This window comes from Lepidochelys kempii, chromosome 7 (assembly GCF_965140285.1).
Source record: "Lepidochelys kempii isolate rLepKem1 chromosome 7, rLepKem1.hap1, whole genome shotgun sequence".
Classification (NCBI taxonomy): domain Eukaryota; kingdom Metazoa; phylum Chordata; order Testudines; family Cheloniidae; genus Lepidochelys; species Lepidochelys kempii.
The window spans coordinates 47,150,731-47,167,564 of NC_136386.1; the positions used below are offsets into that span (position 1 = coordinate 47,150,731).

Genomic DNA, 16,834 nt, shown 5'->3' on the forward strand with positions numbered 1-16,834 from the left:
TCCCCTCAGCAGGGCAGGGGGGCGGTCGAGCGGAGGAAAGCAAAGCCAGAAGCAGCTCGCTATGGCAAGTGCAGCGGAGGCAGGTGCCCTCTGTTCGCCCTCAGCTCACCGGCGAGTGGGAGAAGAGGACGAGGCTGACAACCTCAGGTAGGACCTGGGGTTTGCTGGCTTCCTCCAGCTGCCCTGACTTTCAGCGGTCGCATCCTGGGGAAGATCCAGCGCAGAAGTCTGCGTGCATAGGGCGGGGAGGAGTAGGTAACAGCTTCCCTAAAGGGACGATGAGTTTTTCGGGTTTCTCAAAGTCCTACTGTCCGAGCTATAAATAGAGACATTTGCAGAAAAAACCCCTCCCCCTTCCAGCTGCATTGAAACAGATTGGGAGATTTTCGGGGAGTGGGGGTGGAATGGGGCTGTTTGGCTAAAATATGTGTGTGCTAAGCAGGGGCTCTGAACAGCATTGGGGTTGGAAGTGAAAATAAAGTCGGGGGCAGAGGAGCGGGGCTCAGAGCTGCCTTGAGAACCTTTAGCTAGGACAGTGGTTCTCAAACTTTTGTACTGGTGACCCCTTTCACATAGCAAACCTCTGAGTGCAACCCCCCCCCCATACATTAAAAACACTTTTTTATAATTTAACACCATTATAAATGCTGGAGGCAAAGAGGGGTTTGGGGTGGAGGCTGACAGCTCGTGACCCCCCCCCATGTAATAACCTCATGCTCCCCTGAGAGGTCCCAACCCCTGGTTTGAGAACCCCTGAGCTAGGGCCATGTGTATGTAGAGCAATAGGACTCAAACGCTCCACTTGGAATGAAATATGGACATCATCTCGGAGCAGCCAGTGCTTGGCTGGAAGCTGTTGAGAGAACATGCGGCCGGATAGGATCAGAGGAAACATTAGTGTAAAACCTGACAGCAGCCTTGCAGATTTCTCTTCAGAGCTCCAGGAAAAGTTTATTTCCACTGTGTTCAATTCACTGGTTTTGCTCTGACTCTAAGATATCTTGGCAAAGGGGGACAACTTAAAACTTTACCTAGGTGTAGGGTGATCAGATAGCAAGTGTGAAAAATTGGGACACTTTTTTTCGGGGGGGGGGTGTATAGTTGCCATAAGACAAAGCCCCTAATAGCAGGAAGGTGCCAATAATATGGGAACATGGTCACCCTACCCAGATGGGTTGGTGCTGCCTTAGTGCTTGGAGTATGGGAGAGCAGTGGGTTTCTTAAATTTTGGAGTGAGAGGTAGATAGAAGCAGCTGGGTGAGGGGAGGTTACTGCCTGGGTTTGCAGACTATGCTTCCCTTTGATTTTGTCTCCAGTTTCTCGTCTTCCTAGCGCAGTCATCTGGAACAGAATCCTAATTGCATTGTACTGAAAACTTAACTCCTCCTGCATTTCAGACCTGAAACACACATTCTCTCTCCCCCTCATCCCTTCCACACTCATGAACAGCTCTTCTGATTGCTTTGTGCCCAGAGACCAGATTCTGATCTTGTTTACACACGTGTGAACATGGAGTAAACCTGTCGATTTCAACAGAATCAACAGAAACATTCCAATTTACATCAGTGCAACTGAGATCAGAATCTGATCCGGTGTCTTAAATATCCCATTTCCTCCTTCTCCTCGGTGTTCAGGCTTTTGATCTATTATCTGCACCTTTCTGAATATTCCCTGATACTCATATTCTTCTCTTTCTCCATCTTTGTGTTCACATCTCTCTGTTTGTACGTGTGGGATACATAAATACACGAAGAAAACACATTGTCAGTGAAGAGTATCTCCACACACACACACACACTTTCCTTTATTGTAACATCTCTCTTAGCTCCACAACTAAAGATCTGTCAGAGTTTTCTTTAGTAATATTTCTTTTCAATAGGTTTGTAACTCAGCTATTAAAATCTACAGTTGGCTGGGATTTGGTGCAAGGAGTTCTAGCCTGAAATTTATCCGTTTGTTTTACAGGTGGGGAAAAAATGTGGACGTGTTAAAGTTATATGAGTGTTTCTTAAACAAAGTATTTGGTTTCCTCCACATTTCTTAGAGCAGGGGGAAAAGCTGAATGGTTATAGCTCTGCAATCTGACAGGGACTGGATTTGTAATAATAAATACAATAAAAGGAGCAATAGTGTTGGGGTTTGTGCATGTGCGATCACATCTTCCATTGCATTATTCAGTCTGCATATCTAGATTAACACAGGGCTGGAGCGATACTACGCGCTGATACCACTGGGTAGTGATGTACGCAACATGCTCTAACAAGAATACACCATTTAAGATGCTCTTGACTGGGTATATTTTATGTCTGGTGAGATCTGCATTTTCTATCACATTTCCCCCCAATAATGGATCCAAGGGGTATACAGGATCAGTGATCCACCTTAAAAACAGTGCTAGGATTTAGCGCTCATTAAAACTAGGGAAATAACACTGGTTTGTGTCAGGCATAGCGCAGAGAAGCACCAGGCATACATCCCTTCTGCTGGCACTGCCAATGCCCCTCAGTCCTGATCTGCAGCCCCTTGCTGTTCCAGTTCTGGCTCCCACACACAGCCCTGCCAATGCCCCTCAGTCCTGATCTGCCGCCGCCCTGCTCTTCCAGACCTGAGCCCCACACAGCCCTGCCAATGCCCCTCAGTCCTGACCTGCACCTCCCACCCCTTATTCTACTGCTGGGACAACCAGCCACGCCAAACTTTGGCAAATGAATAAATAACCACTAGTGACAAGGCTGAGACTGTTCACCTCATTGTCCCTTGCCCCCTAAACCTGGACTGAAAGCTAGACCTTTGGCATGTCAGTTCAGAAAAATTCAGGGGTGGGGGGGGAGTTTGTATCAGCATATAGGACATATGTGATTGCATCATATCCTGCAGTCAGGGAGAGGGGTCTGGACACCATGTCCCATAGCAAATGACACCTCTGTTACTTAGATAAAAGGCCTTAGTGCATGGGGACTGTGCCCAGCAGCTGTCCAGTCACTGACACAATGAGAACTTCTAGGGCAGTGGTTCTCAAACTTTTTTCTCGCGGACCACTTGAAAATTGCTGAGGGTCTCAGCAGACCACTTAATGGTCTTTCCAAATGTTGTTTGTACCGTTAGCTAACTATTGTAAAGTGCTTTGGATAAAAGCTCTATATAAAAAAACCCTTAATAATAATAAATGTTTTTTTGTTCGACAAATAAAAGCACACAACTCATATTTTAATATCACTAGTCTTACCTTTCTATTGCAATGGATATGCCCTCTCTCCCCTGCCATGGCGGCCCCCAAGCTGGGGCTGGGAAAGAGGGGGGTCTCTCCCTCTCTCCCCTGCCACAGCAGCCATAGAGCAGAGGCTGGGAAGGAGGGGGCGGGGGTCTCTCCCCAGCAGCCACAGCCCTGGAGCCACTGCCCCCTCCCACCTACCCCCGATTTTCCTCGAGGCCACAACCTCATCTTACATGTGCATCTTCTCCAGGGTCCAGACCAATGTTCCCTCTAATTTTTGACAGGCCGTGTGCGCAAAAAATTTCTTCTGTGCAAATTTTTGTGCACTCAGTGTTTCGCTGTGTGCGCGGGGTTTAGGATCTGTGTGGCTCCACTAATTAGGTGGGTGGTCCTTCATTCTCTTGTGTGCGACCGCCCAGGCGTGCAACTTAGAGGGAACTATCCGCAGACCACCTGAATGGAGCTCACGGACCACTGGTGGTCCGTGGACCACGGTTTGAGAACCTATGTTCTAGGGATATTCAACTGCAGGTTGGGGGAAACGTAGGGAACAATGTTCCCTTCACAGAAATGACTAGTGAAGGGCTTCTAAAATCACAGATGACAGAGATGGAAAAGACCTGTCCATGCCAAGGAGCTAGTACAGGATCAATCCCACCCAGTACATTCTCAATCAGTACTTGATTCAGTAATGTTTTTTATGACCCAAGAGCTGGAGCTCCCTCCCCTGCCTTCCCTTGGGCTCCCTGGCTGTGCTCCCACGAAGGCATTAGGGAGTTTATTCAGAGATCCTTTGGAGGTCAGAGTGAGCTCCTAAGGCTGACACCCTGCCATGGATTCACCTGGTGGGTGGCACAAGGGTGTCCCGTCAATGGGTTGTCTGACTGACCACTGTGTGTGTTGTAACATCAAGGCGCAAAGGAGTCAATGGGCAGAGAGTTGACCAGACTCCAGCATTCTCCTCTGTTGGATGGGGGACTAAGTCATTACTGTAGATCCGGACTAATCCTGAAGGAGTCCAGCTGTGGACTCCCACTGAAGTCAACAAAATTGCCATGTGCATAACCAGGATTAGCCCCACCATCACTATATACCATATAAGATATCTCATGGGCATGTGATTTTGTGATTCAGCGCCGGTTCCACAACTGGAGCTCCATGTCCTGGACCCACGGAAGTCATGGCTAAGATGCTCTTGGGTCTCAGGGGAGTGGGGCGTTGAGCTTATATTTGTTCAGTGCAGCTGGACGGCTGGATGTTCAATTACCCAAGCTGCTGGTGCAAGTTTGGGGGCAGGAAAAATGTGGGTGTTGTGTTTGGGGGCAAGGAAACCTACAGCCTAGGTGAGTATAGGATAGATTGTAGCTAGCATAAACCAGAGTAGCTTATTGACTTCCATGGAGCTACGCCGATTTATACCAGCTGAGTACATGGCCAATACTCATTAGCCAGTGAAGCAAGGAAAACTTCCGCTTTATCTCCAGAATGGGATTTCTAGAACAGAGGGGCAGCTCCTCAAAGCAGCTTGAACCTACACTGTATGTGTGTTCTTAACCATTTCTTCATAAAATCAGTCTTGAGTGTGTTGCCTTAGTTTTGTCTCTGCTCTCGAGGGTCCTTTTTTCATGGTCCATGGCTTTGCCATCTTTCTGTTTACTCTGTCTACTGAAGGGCTCCTACTGAGACACAGGGCTGGATGCTTGGGGACGGTACTGCTTCTCTTACAAGCCCAATAGGGAGGGGATCAAGCTGCTGACTTTAGAACTGGACCCAGATCCCCAATGCCCTAAAAAGTATTCGGACCTGGGGGCAGCTCTCCTGTGGGATACACCCTTCCATCAGTGTACATGGCTAACTCCCAATGACACTAATGAGAGCTGTACAGGTACAGAGAGGGGAGAAGATACCAGTCCACCCCACCCTACCTCTAGCGCTGCTGTTGACTCCCGTTGAATGAATGTAAGTTACAGCCCGGCCGTGTCAACAGAATACAGCAGAACAGGGACTGCAGTGTACTGGAGAGATGCGGGAGGCATTCTGCTAAGACTCCAGTCCTACTCCCGAACTGCTATTGTCCTCCAAGAACCCCAGCCCCTTCGCAGCTCTGAGGAGTCTGATTTTCTGCATATCCGTGAGACGGTGGCTCCTAACTGCTCCTAACGGAGAAGCATAGCTGGCCTTCTCACATCCCACCCCACAGAAAATGCAATTAGGGTCTGATCCAAAGCCACTGAAGTCAAAGGACAGGCTCCTATTGGCTTTGGATCAGGCCCATAGAGGGTAAGCCACGCAGTCCCCAAAGCATTTGCCTTTCAGTATAACAGGGGCTAGTTCTGCCTGTCCACTTCTGGTCTCTCTCTTTCTTTTTGTTCCTCTTTGTCTTTTGTCTCTGTGTCTCTTTCACTTTTCAGCCCCTGCCTTTTTCACTCCTTGTGTTAGTGCCAGTTTTTTCAGACCCTCTCTCTCTCTGTTGCTCTCTGTTCTTCTCTCTCTCTCATGAACAGTCTGTCTTTCTTTCTAACCTACTTCTTTGTTTCAGCTGAAAAATTGCTTCCCTTCTAAAGTTCACCCTGATAGTTGCCCTGGCAAATCAATCCTCTAGAGAACAATCCTGCAAAGGTTAGCCCAGGAACCAATGACAAACCTCCTCTTTCCCTCCAGTCTGAATTCCTTACCCAGGAGTAACAGTGGGCTCTTCCCAATAAATACCTGTCCCTTTCCAGGGATGGCAGAAGCCAGTGGAGAGAAGACGTCGTCTAGATTTACGGGTCACAGATGCAGCAGTTTCGAAGCACCCGTAAGAGCTACGCAGCATGAATGAAGTGCACAGGTACATTTCTGTACACGTTTTTAGTGTGCATCTGTGGTACAGTTGTGTGTGTTGCTGTGGTTGTATCAGTGTTTCAGGGTGCTGAAGTCAGAGTTATATGGGTGTTTCAGTGTGTGTTTAGCCATTTGTCTCTCTCTTTGTTAGTTTTGATTGCAGGATATGCTGGGTGTTCGTATTGCTCTCTCAGTGTGTGTGTGCGTGTGCATCTCAGTATGCTTGTATCAATGTCTTGGAGTGTTTGCACTGAGGTCTCAGTGTGTATTTATTCTTTCCATGTGCTTGTTTTACTGTCTCAGTGTATTAGTACTGATTTTAAGGCGTGTTTGGGTGCAGTGTTTCTGTGTGGCTGCTGAAGCGTCTCAGTCTCTTGGTGGTTTGGGTTGCAGCATCCACCTGTTTGTAGCAGCGTCTGGGTGTCTTGGAATGTCTGGTTGCCGTGTCTCGGTGTCTCAGCATGGCTGCAGCCGCCTCTCGGAGTGTTGGTTGCAGTGTCTCAATGTGTTTGATTGCAGTAGCTTGGTATGTCTGTTGCAGTGTTTGGTTGCAGCCCCTCTGAGTTTGTTGCAGTGGTTCTGAGTCTCAGTGTGTCTGCTGCGGTGTCTTAATGCATCTCTGGGTGTTTGATTGCAGTGGCTCGGTGGTTCAGCGTGGTTGGTTGCAGTGGCTTGGCATGGTTGGCTGCAGGGGCTTGGCATGTATTTATCAATGTGTTGGCGCACTGGTGGCTTGGTGGGTTAATGTGTATTGTGGTCTATCTCCGTGTCCAGGTTTGTGTGTGTCTGTACGTCTTTGGTTTTGTATGTGTGTCTTTGACACTGATGGTGGGTCTTCAGGAGTAATCCCCAGTGAACTTTGGTGGAGAGATGTGTGGCCTCTGCCTTTGCTTTGGATGTTTTCTCAGGAGCCTTTCAGACTAAAACACATCGCCAGCTAAAGGAAGAAAATGTATTGCATGAACTGATCAGTAGTTTCTGTGTCTGTATCACAGGCTGATTTTAGGAGGCATGTTCTTATGGTTTTTAAGAAACTGCTTTTGGAGCCAAAACCTGTTGACTTTGAATAAGCCTGTGGGATGCAACCCCACTGAATTTTGAGAGCAGAATCTGGCCCTTTGGCTATAATTGGAGAAGGGAATGAGTAGGTTTGTCATTATCTTTCATGTGTTAAGGAGGTTGGATCTGGAATTTCAATAAGTCATTTTGAATTTCATGCCATCACAACAAGACAGCGCTTGCTAGCATTACAGCTTAGATGCTAGTTCAGTAGCCTGGGTGGAAAGGGTGATCCCCCAGGCTTGTCTGTCTCAGATGTCCTCCGTAGAGCTAGACATACCCATCCCTGAACGGCAGGAGAAGCTGCTGTATGTCCCCGTTGAGGGTCTTCAGTAACTCTGCTAGCTTCTCCCCTGACACAGTTTAGAATCTGGTAGGAAACCAGATCCAGTATATGAGAATACCAATAGACCAGGATCTGCTTGGGTCAAATTTTACTACAGATGGCTCTCAGGCTAGAAATAGGTATGTTCTAGCTAGGTAATGAAGCAAGTGTGGGTGCTGGACTGTACCTTCTGCAAGGAGCCTTCTATAAGACATCATTTCATTGTCTGAGGCAGTTAATACCCGGTATCTTCCTTCTTCAGTCTAGGTCTTTCTGTTTCTCTCTTTTACACTATGGATGGCTCTGAAAGAAATAAAATAAGGAAAATTAGAGGAGAACTGACCAAGGAGTGGACAGAGCTCAGAATTCCCTGTGGCGACATTCCTTCTTCAGAGCATTATAAAGACTGTGTGTAGATTAGATTACATTTAAGAGAGAGATGATGTGTGAGTGTGTAGGTTTATGTGAGTATGTTTTTATATCTATATCTATATCTATCTAAACATATGAGTGTGGGCATACATATATATATCAGTGTGTGTGTGTATGGATAGATAACTACATACAGATATATGTGCAAACACATACAAGTTTTATTTGCTTCTGGTGGCTTCACAGGTTTTAAAATCAAAGAACTAAATAAATATAGGCTGTAGTCGGGTGGAGGACAAGTTGGGTGATGAACAGAGCTCCAAGAGACTGAAGCTCCATTTCATCAAGCGAACAAAAAGGGAATGGACTGAGAAAGCTGTGAACTATCAATAGCAGAGAGAATGTGAATAGAAACAGGGTAGTATCAGTGCTTAGAATTGATACTGTACACATTCAGATAGACAGACAGAGAGAAAGAAATGAAAATAGGGATTGCATAGCTGGATAGATGAATTAAACCCAAGAAACTGATTGCACTCCCAGCAATTCATTACAACTATGCCAGTCGGAATAAGAATATGGCATTCAAGCGGACATCCCAAGTGGTATCCAGTGACCCATGTCCCCTTACCCAGCCTCCTCCTCCCTTTCCTCCTTCTCCATAAAGAGCTCCTGCCAAATCCTGTTGTAGGAGATATAATGCTGTGTTCTTTATTGTGCAGTAACTTCAGTACCAGGGTGGACGCTGCAGTGAGTTAGAGCAGGGGCTGGGAACTGGCGTTTTGGCAAGAAGGTTTGTTTGGACAGGATTTACGTTTTCTGTTTAGCGAAACTCTGGGTTACTGTTATTTTCACTTGTCATGTGAGCCCTGACTTAGCCCCATTATCATTGGCAACAGTTGCTCTGGCTTTAAAGTCTAATCAGTGCTAAGCCCATGTAGACAACAATGGATGAAGACGATAATTATGATTATTGTGCCCAAAGGTCCCAATTGAGATCCAACATAGCTAGGGACAATCCCTTGCCAGGTGGGTTTACATCTAAAGACACAAACAGATGGAGAGTGGTGGATGCAGATAGAATATGCAAGCCGATGAACCTGGTGAAGAATTGGCCCAGCTTTGTTAGTTACATGGATTGTGGGGGAGGGAGAAAGAGGTTGGTTTTGGTTTTGTTTGGGTTGGGGGTGAGATTTTTAGAGTTTGTGAGGAAAGGAGCAGAGGAAGGAAAGAAGGGGGAGAGGAAAAAAGCACAGCTTGTCCCCCGCCTAGCAGGCTGGCTTCCTCAGGCATGACGGCAGAGGTGAACCATAAGGGGTGATCTGAAGGAGGACAAGGGAATAGTTATTTGCTCAGGGAGTTTTCTCCAGGTATAATGGGCAGTGTAGGAAAGGGCACAGAGGTGACAAAGGGAGAAGCTTACTGGTGGGCACTGGAGCCTGGGGATGCTCACAAAGGCATGTGGTACCTTAATTGTGTCTGGCATTCTGTCTTCATCTCTGCTACTTACCCATCCCCCCCCCCACACACCAGGGACCGACCCAATCCACCCCACATCAGCGTCCCCATGTATTCACGGCCACTGCTGAATGCTGCTCACCTGGCTACATCCCTCTCCTGGCTGGCGGTGCGGGAGGAGATCATCTCCAGTCACGCCACTTGCTGCCTGCATGGGCAGGATTTGCACCTCTCTCTCAAACCACTCCTGACCCACCAGCGGGCTGAGATGGATGTGTGAAGGGACGGGGGAGGCAGCAATTATCCATAGAACCAGTCACTACCCTGGTTGCCCAGAACGCACCATCACAAGCTGCAGACTACCTTGTCTGTGCAAATTTCATCCACTGGAGAGCTGTCTCCCTCCTAGTCTCCAAGACCTTCCGCAGACTAACCCTTGTCTCTTCCTGCTATTCAGCCTCTTACGTACACTTCTCTCTGTGCAAGTTCTCGGTCTTTCCAGCATATCAATCTCCTGTGCTTCCCCCAACATCTGAAAGGCCTACGTGATCTCCTTCACCTCCTCTCAATCTCCTGTGCTGCCCCCAACATCTGAAAGGCTCAGTCACTCCACTGGCCTATGACAGCCTAATCCATCGCCTAATAAAACACTCAGATCCTTCTCCTTGAGCTCCCACTTTCCCTCTGCTCAGTCTCTCTCCCTGAAACAAGACCTTCAACCCTGCCCTGCCCTAGCTACGGTCACGCCTTGTAACAAACACATGTAACAAACACACACTGTGCTGTTTCCACCAATGGATTGCAATCCCCCACTTATGCTCTGGCACCAAGAGTGCTCCAGCACCACTTCCTGTACTGAGGAAAGCCACCCTTTCCTCACACCACCTGCCCAGGGTGTCTCTCACATTGAACCCATCTCCCAACAGTAGCCCCCCATGCCCATGCCTAGCCCGGAGAGGGTGGAAAGCAGACCAGAGTTGACCCAGGTTACCTCACACAGGATTCCCACCTAGGACTCTGTGTCCCTCTGGTATCTATTCTCACTTCCATTCCTCTACCTGGAACAGGCTCCCACACTACGATTCTCAGTTATTTCCCCAGCACATGGGGTGCAAGAGGCAGGTGAGAGCCTCATGACTCCCTAGAGTCACCACACCTTACGTGGGTCCCCTTAGCTATTGCTGCCCAAGTCCATTTCTTCTGCATCCCTGACCCTGGACTTATGGACCTTGCAGGTGCTACTGTGTCAGGAGGTTCGGTTAAAGGCCCTGTAAAGAACATGTGCCTTGGGGGCTCTCCATGGGGGGATTCAATACAAATAGATGATAGCAGCCCTGGGGTGAATGACACCCGTGGATTTCACCATCCCTTGTTTGTTCTTTAAAAGCCTCTCCCTATGCGAACCCAAGCCCAGTGAGGGATGGGCCAAAACTGGAACCATTTGTCCAAGTGCTTCTTTCCTCACACTGGACTAGTGGGACCCAGCTCAGAACAACTCAGGGTTTTGTTTTCCAAAACATGACCAACCACATTCAGCAATACCCAACACCATCTCTGCTTTTGCCTGCCCCTAATACACAAACTCTCCCTAACCTCCATGATACAGTGCCATAACTTTCCTGGAGACACTCCCCTAGTGTCTCCACCTCACCCACTTGGCTCAAGACTAACTCACAGATCTGCAAGTGCATTCCTAGATCCCTTCTTTTCTGTGGCCATTTATTTCAGCGTCCCTCTTTCTCCATTTGACCCATTCACACTAAGAGAAGGCATCCATGAACTGGAATGCCTGCTGCGGCACTGGGTTTTGCCTCAGCAGATCTGGGTTGTAATCCTGGCTCTGCCATAGACCCTCTGCCTTGTGATCTCAGGCAGGTCATTTCATCTCTCCGTTCTGCTCCTGCAAAATGGAGATAATAATCTATCTGGTCTATTTGTACTGCAAGCTCTTTAGGGCAGAGACTTTCCCTCCCCATGGGGGCGTGAAGCACCCAGTGGAGCCCTCATTTTGGTTGGGTCCTCTAATGCTACCATAAAACAAATTAATGATAATAATGAAAACTGAGGAAATTCAAGGGCCAGACACCTTTCCCATCCCCTCTGAAGGAAACAGCAGGAGATGACCTGTATGGGCAGAGGGAACCTTAACAAGGATATCTGATGCCTTGTCAGAAGGGGAGGGGCATTTTCCAATGAGGTTCTCTCTGTATCTGTAGCTTTATTCTTCTGGCTTTGCAGTCCTCCTCCCTCGTGCTGCTGTCCTTTGGCTGATTACAGCCTCATGTCCCTACATATTCATTTTCCTTTCATTGCTCCTAGTCTGTTTATTGTGCAGTGACTCTGGGAACCTAAGGTGACCCTAAACATGGAGAATAGAAGATGGCCTTAGAGGCAATAAAAGTTTTATTGCCATGAGTTTAAGATGACTGTCCCCCTCACGAACAGGGGAGGGATTCAGATAAATGGCAGCTAGATCCAGAAAATAATTAAAAAAAAAACAGTTGCAAAATCACAATTTCCCCCTGAGCCCTACCTATCCAGACTCCTTGACCAGCCTCATCACGAAATGGACACTTCTTCCTAATCCCTATCTCCATGAACAAACGTAGGGCTGGACAGAACCTCAAGAGATCATCTAGTCCATCCCTTTCCATTCCCAGTTTCTTCCTCCCTTTCTTCTCCCCACCACCTTCACATGTACATCGACTCCATCTTCCTCTCCAAGCCTCTCCACACAGACATTTGGGCCAAAGTTTCCAAAATTGTCCATCAATTTTGGGGGGGCCCGACTGGAGCTGTATGGGATATTACACTGATGTAGAGCCATAGGTGCTCAGCCCCCTGATAATCAGACCCCAGATTTGTCAGATTAGGCACCCAAAAACAGGCCCCCTAAATTAATGGATGTGTGAAAATGTTGGCCTTAGTTACTGACTGATTCTTTGCTGTTTCTCCAGCTCCAGAGCCATCAGAGCCCCTGGGATCCTCCAAGGATCCTGATCCAATCCACCCCACTCACATCTGGTAGGGTCAGGAGTACATTATGCTGTTCTTCCCCAACAAGAAACTATAGAAGTCTTAAACCACATACACACACATGTAATGGACCATGGGGGCACGCTGTATGTACAGACATCCTGGTCATCAGTGGGGATCAAACTGAAACCCACCACATGAGCTGAGAGCGACTAGCAGGCTACTAAACTTAGCGGGGCCAGCACTTAGAGAGAGACGGGATTACATATACTATGCCAATGAATTACACACACGTGCACCCTCTACACACACAGCATCGTGCATATTGTTTACATGGCCTGTGTTCCATCTAAGATTTTGTTACATTCTCTTCACTTTTCATCCTTTTTATCCCCACCTCTTACTGCTTTCCCCCTTGTAAGTGCATTAGTCACTATGGAAACAATGATGTCATTGATGGGGCGGGGTTTAGGAATGTCCACAACTGCAGAATAAAGTCAGCGTTTAATGGCTGGCAACACACAGCAGGGCTTGTGAAATGGATGGCTGCTGTTTATGTGATGGCTATTGCAGACATTTATGCCACAGAAAATTTTATCGTAGAGCAATTTCCCTTTCTACTTTATGTCCTTTTCCTCCATTGCTCTTTATCCCATTCAGGTTCCCTCAGCATCTGCTCAGATAAAATTCAATGTTCTTGTTTCTCTCCCCTTTGGCCCTAACTACCTAGATAGGATGCGGCCGCTATGGTTTGGATGTGCCCACAAACTTCACATGTTCCTCTATGTCCTTGGGATCTGTGCCTAGCAGACTATGCACAACTATTGCAATAGCCAGGAACTTGGAAGTTCTACTCCTGCTTTTGGCATTAGACTTGCTGTGTAGTCACTTTGCTTCTCTGTGTTGCATCTTCCCCATTTGTTTTATTTATTTGGGTTATAGGGACACTTAAAGGCCCCAACCGAGATCAGGTCCCCTGTTATAGAATCCTAGAAATATATAGCTGGAAGGGACCTTGAGAAGTTATCAAGTCCAGCCTCCTATGCTGAGGCAGGACCAAATATACCTAGACCACCCTGCTTTGTCCAACCTGTTCTTAAAACTTCCAGTGATGGGGATTCCACAACCTCCCTTGTACGCTTGTTCTATAGTTAGAAAGTTTTTCCTAATAACTAACCTAAATCTACCTTGCTGCAGATTAAGCCCATTGCTTCTCATCCTATCTTCAGTGAACATGGAGAACAATTGATCATCATCCTCTATATAACAGCGGCTAACATATTTGCACATTATGCTAGGTGAGAAGAGTTCCTGCCCCAAAGAGAATATAATCTAACCAGACAATGGAAATATTATCATCCTCATGTTACAGATGGGAAAGTAAGGCACAGAGAGATTAAGTGACTGCCGCAAGGTTACAGGAGGAGTCTGGGGCAGAGCAGGGAATCTCCTGCATCCCAGTCTTAACCACAAGTTCCTTGTTCCTCTCTAGACAGGGGATAATCAGTGACGTTCTTTGCCACCCCTCACAGAAGTGTTGTGAGAATGAATGTTTCTGAAGTGTTTTGGAAGACACTGTAACATTAGAGCACACCTTCTTTGTACCATCAACTGTATTGTGCCCCATTTTTAATGACTGGATTTATTTGTTCCATTTGACCTGTCCAAAACTAATAGAAAAAATATACAGTGGAAGGACTGCAGGGCATGGTCTAGGAATCCTGTGCTCCCCACCAGAGAGACACTGAACCATGCTTCTTTGGTGCCCTGGCTCCCCTACACTGTGCGTGGCAGTAGCTGTAATACAAAATAAACTAGCACCGGACCCTCTTCTCCCTCCTCCTCAATCTTCCTCCATTTGCTGCTGCAAACTCTTTGCTAAGCTAAGTGATGGTCTGATTGCTTCTGAGCTTTCCACCTGTTGATCAGCATTTCTGCCAACATTTCATTCCTCCAAGCTCTGAACGAATCCCATTCTTTCCTCCCTGCTCTCTGGGCTGCTCATTTTACCAGACAATGCCAGTCGATTTTTCACTTCTGCACAAAAGCACCTCAGAATGCCTCTTGACTGTGGGGCTCAATAGCATATAAAGTTCACCTCCTTGCCGTTTTCTGCATAGATTGATCCTCTGCACTTTAGTACCTGGGCCTGAATGGAAGATGTTTAACAAAGCAATCTCCCCTTCCCTTTCAGCCTTGTGTTAAGCTCATTCATTCACCTGAACAAGGAGAACTGTCTTACCCCACTTCCCTTTCCACTGGAGCTGTGCTGCTCTTCAAACAGCCTTACCTTCTCCCATTTGCTAATTTAATCTCTCTCCCCCACTCAGCTTTTTCTGTCCACTCTGCCACTTTCCTTTCTCGTTATATTTCTTGTCCTAGCTTAAGGGCAAGGCAAATTCAAACAGGCTGTAGTTTGCCAGTTCTGATCCTGTCATACTGACACCGATTTAACAGCCATGTCATCACATCAGGATTATGATCCAGTTGAGACTGGGATGGCATAGCTGGAGACAATATAGGGACAGTCACATGAATATGTGGAAGGAATTTCTCCTTGGATGCTCACCAGTCAGAGGCTCTTCTGGGATGGCATTGTGACCCACATATTGACATATTAGAACTATCAAATTCAGATCCCCGATGCTCAGATTCAGTTAGTAAATCTGAACAGAACTAGGGTGTATTTTTTTTACCATCTGAGCCATTCACCCCAACTAGATTAACACGAGTTATTTCTAACAAACAGTATCTGATGAATTTCACCTTTTTCTGCCCACAAAAAGAGCGTGAAATTCTCAAATTTATTTGTAGAGTTGGCTGGGAAATTTCTATCAAATTGAAATTTTGCTGAAAATGTTTTGACCCTCTTGCTATTTGAAATTACTCACTCATTTCTCCAGCTAGTAATTCTTGGTCTGTAGATTGTTTGCAAACAGTTCATTGTGAATATTCAAGAATCACAGTTCTTACTGCATTGGTAAGCTATATAAGACACATGGTTTTCTTTCTATTCCCCAGTTGGATACATTGTATAACTATCAGAATCAACAATGGTGCAAAATTGGAAATCCGAGTACAAAAATTCACAACTCACAGTTCACTCCAGGCAAATGGACAAGCCTCTGAGCTTCAAATCCACTTCCCATGGGCATTCATGCTAATAATGCTCACTGTCCAAAATATTCATGGAAAAGCAAACAAAAGAGGAGCCATGAACTCAGCCTATGTGAATTAACTAAAAATGAGATTGAAGAGTGGTGGGAATTTTGTGCAGTACTCACCCAGCTTTTCACCCAACCATCTCTGCCTTGGCCTCACCTGCCTATTACTTGTTTCTCTCTCCTTTGGCCCTACCTACCTACATAGGTAGTGCAATTTATGTTGAGTGAAGAAGGTAAAGTCAATAGAGTGACTTTGTAGTATATGTCTCTACCTTACCTCTCTGCTACCTTCACTCCTCTTTATCAGTATACAATAGAAACCTTCTCATAAAAGCTGTAAAACCCTAGCATGTTGTACATTGTGCTTGAGTTGCTATTATATCGGAGAGAAAGAGGAGGATGGACAGATTACCTTGGCCTTTATTTTTCTGTTGTGTGCAAAGAAAGCCCTGAGTGAGCTTGCTCATGGGAGAGGCGTTGCTGGAGAGAGGCGTATGAATACTCTTTTCTTTCCCTCCCAGTAACCAAACTTGTCAGCTCACAAGCTGCTCCTGAAATCGTCTCCTGGCTCCCCAGGGTGTTTTAACGTCCTTCACACAGCCAGGCCATCCTGTTCAGCACATTCGTTCTTCATATTCGCAGGACATTTTAAAAAAAGAGGGTTTAAGGCCCTTTGAAGGCTGATTCTACAGGGTGAACGCTCTTCATTTCAAAAGGGCAGCTTTGCTGGAAGCGGCGCCCTGGTCACCATGTGGGATGGCCTCCTGTGCCAGGCAGTCTCTTGAAAAGAATACAGGAAATATCATTTCCCAGTTCTTTTCAGTACCAATTTAGAGTCAAACTTCCTTAAGGCTGGATAATAGAATGTGTCCAGGTTCAGGTGACATCTCCTGAACTCTTCCCTCCCCCCACTTTGCTGTGGCCATGCCAAATAAGGGATATGCCCTCACCTCATCCTTGTGTCCAGAGTATCAGGTGGTGTTTCCTCACTCCCATCTTTGTCTAGCCCCTCTGCATGGTCTCCTCCCACCGTGAAGATGTTTGCTCATCCCCCCCCCAATGATCAAAGCGGGCTCTGGATCCTTCACTGCACCTAGACATCTTCACTGCACCTAGACATCCAGAGAGCAGCAATGAGGGGCGGGGGATATCTTCTGCTACCTTTGAGCAAATGATTATGCCTATTCCAGGCCAGTACAGGCACAGAGACAACAATTCATTGCCTCCAGACTGGGCTACTGCATCTCAGCCGAAGGCTTACCCAGTACAGATAATAGATGGTACAGCAAGTGCTGCGTGAGGTTCTAAGTACAGCTAAGCCACGCGACCACATCCCAGAAGCTCTCTGCACTCTGCTCTGTCCCCCAGTGGAATTTCTTGTCTGGTTCGGATTCCTCATTCAGATGTAAAAGCCCCAGATGGTGACAGCTTCTCTCTCCACTC

General features: G+C 46.9%; 1 long non-coding RNA gene across 1 annotated transcript in view; it reads left to right on the top strand.

The window, feature by feature from the left end:
- The first annotated feature begins 63 nt into the window (after positions 1–63).
- LOC140914535 (uncharacterized) overlaps positions 64–16,834 on the top strand; it is a 77,907-nt gene continuing 61,136 nt past the window's right edge. Inside the window, exons 1-2 of the long non-coding RNA XR_012159891.1 lie at positions 64–147; positions 5,938–6,044. This is a non-coding gene — a long non-coding RNA (uncharacterized LOC140914535). The remainder of the gene's footprint in view (positions 148–5,937; positions 6,045–16,834) is intronic.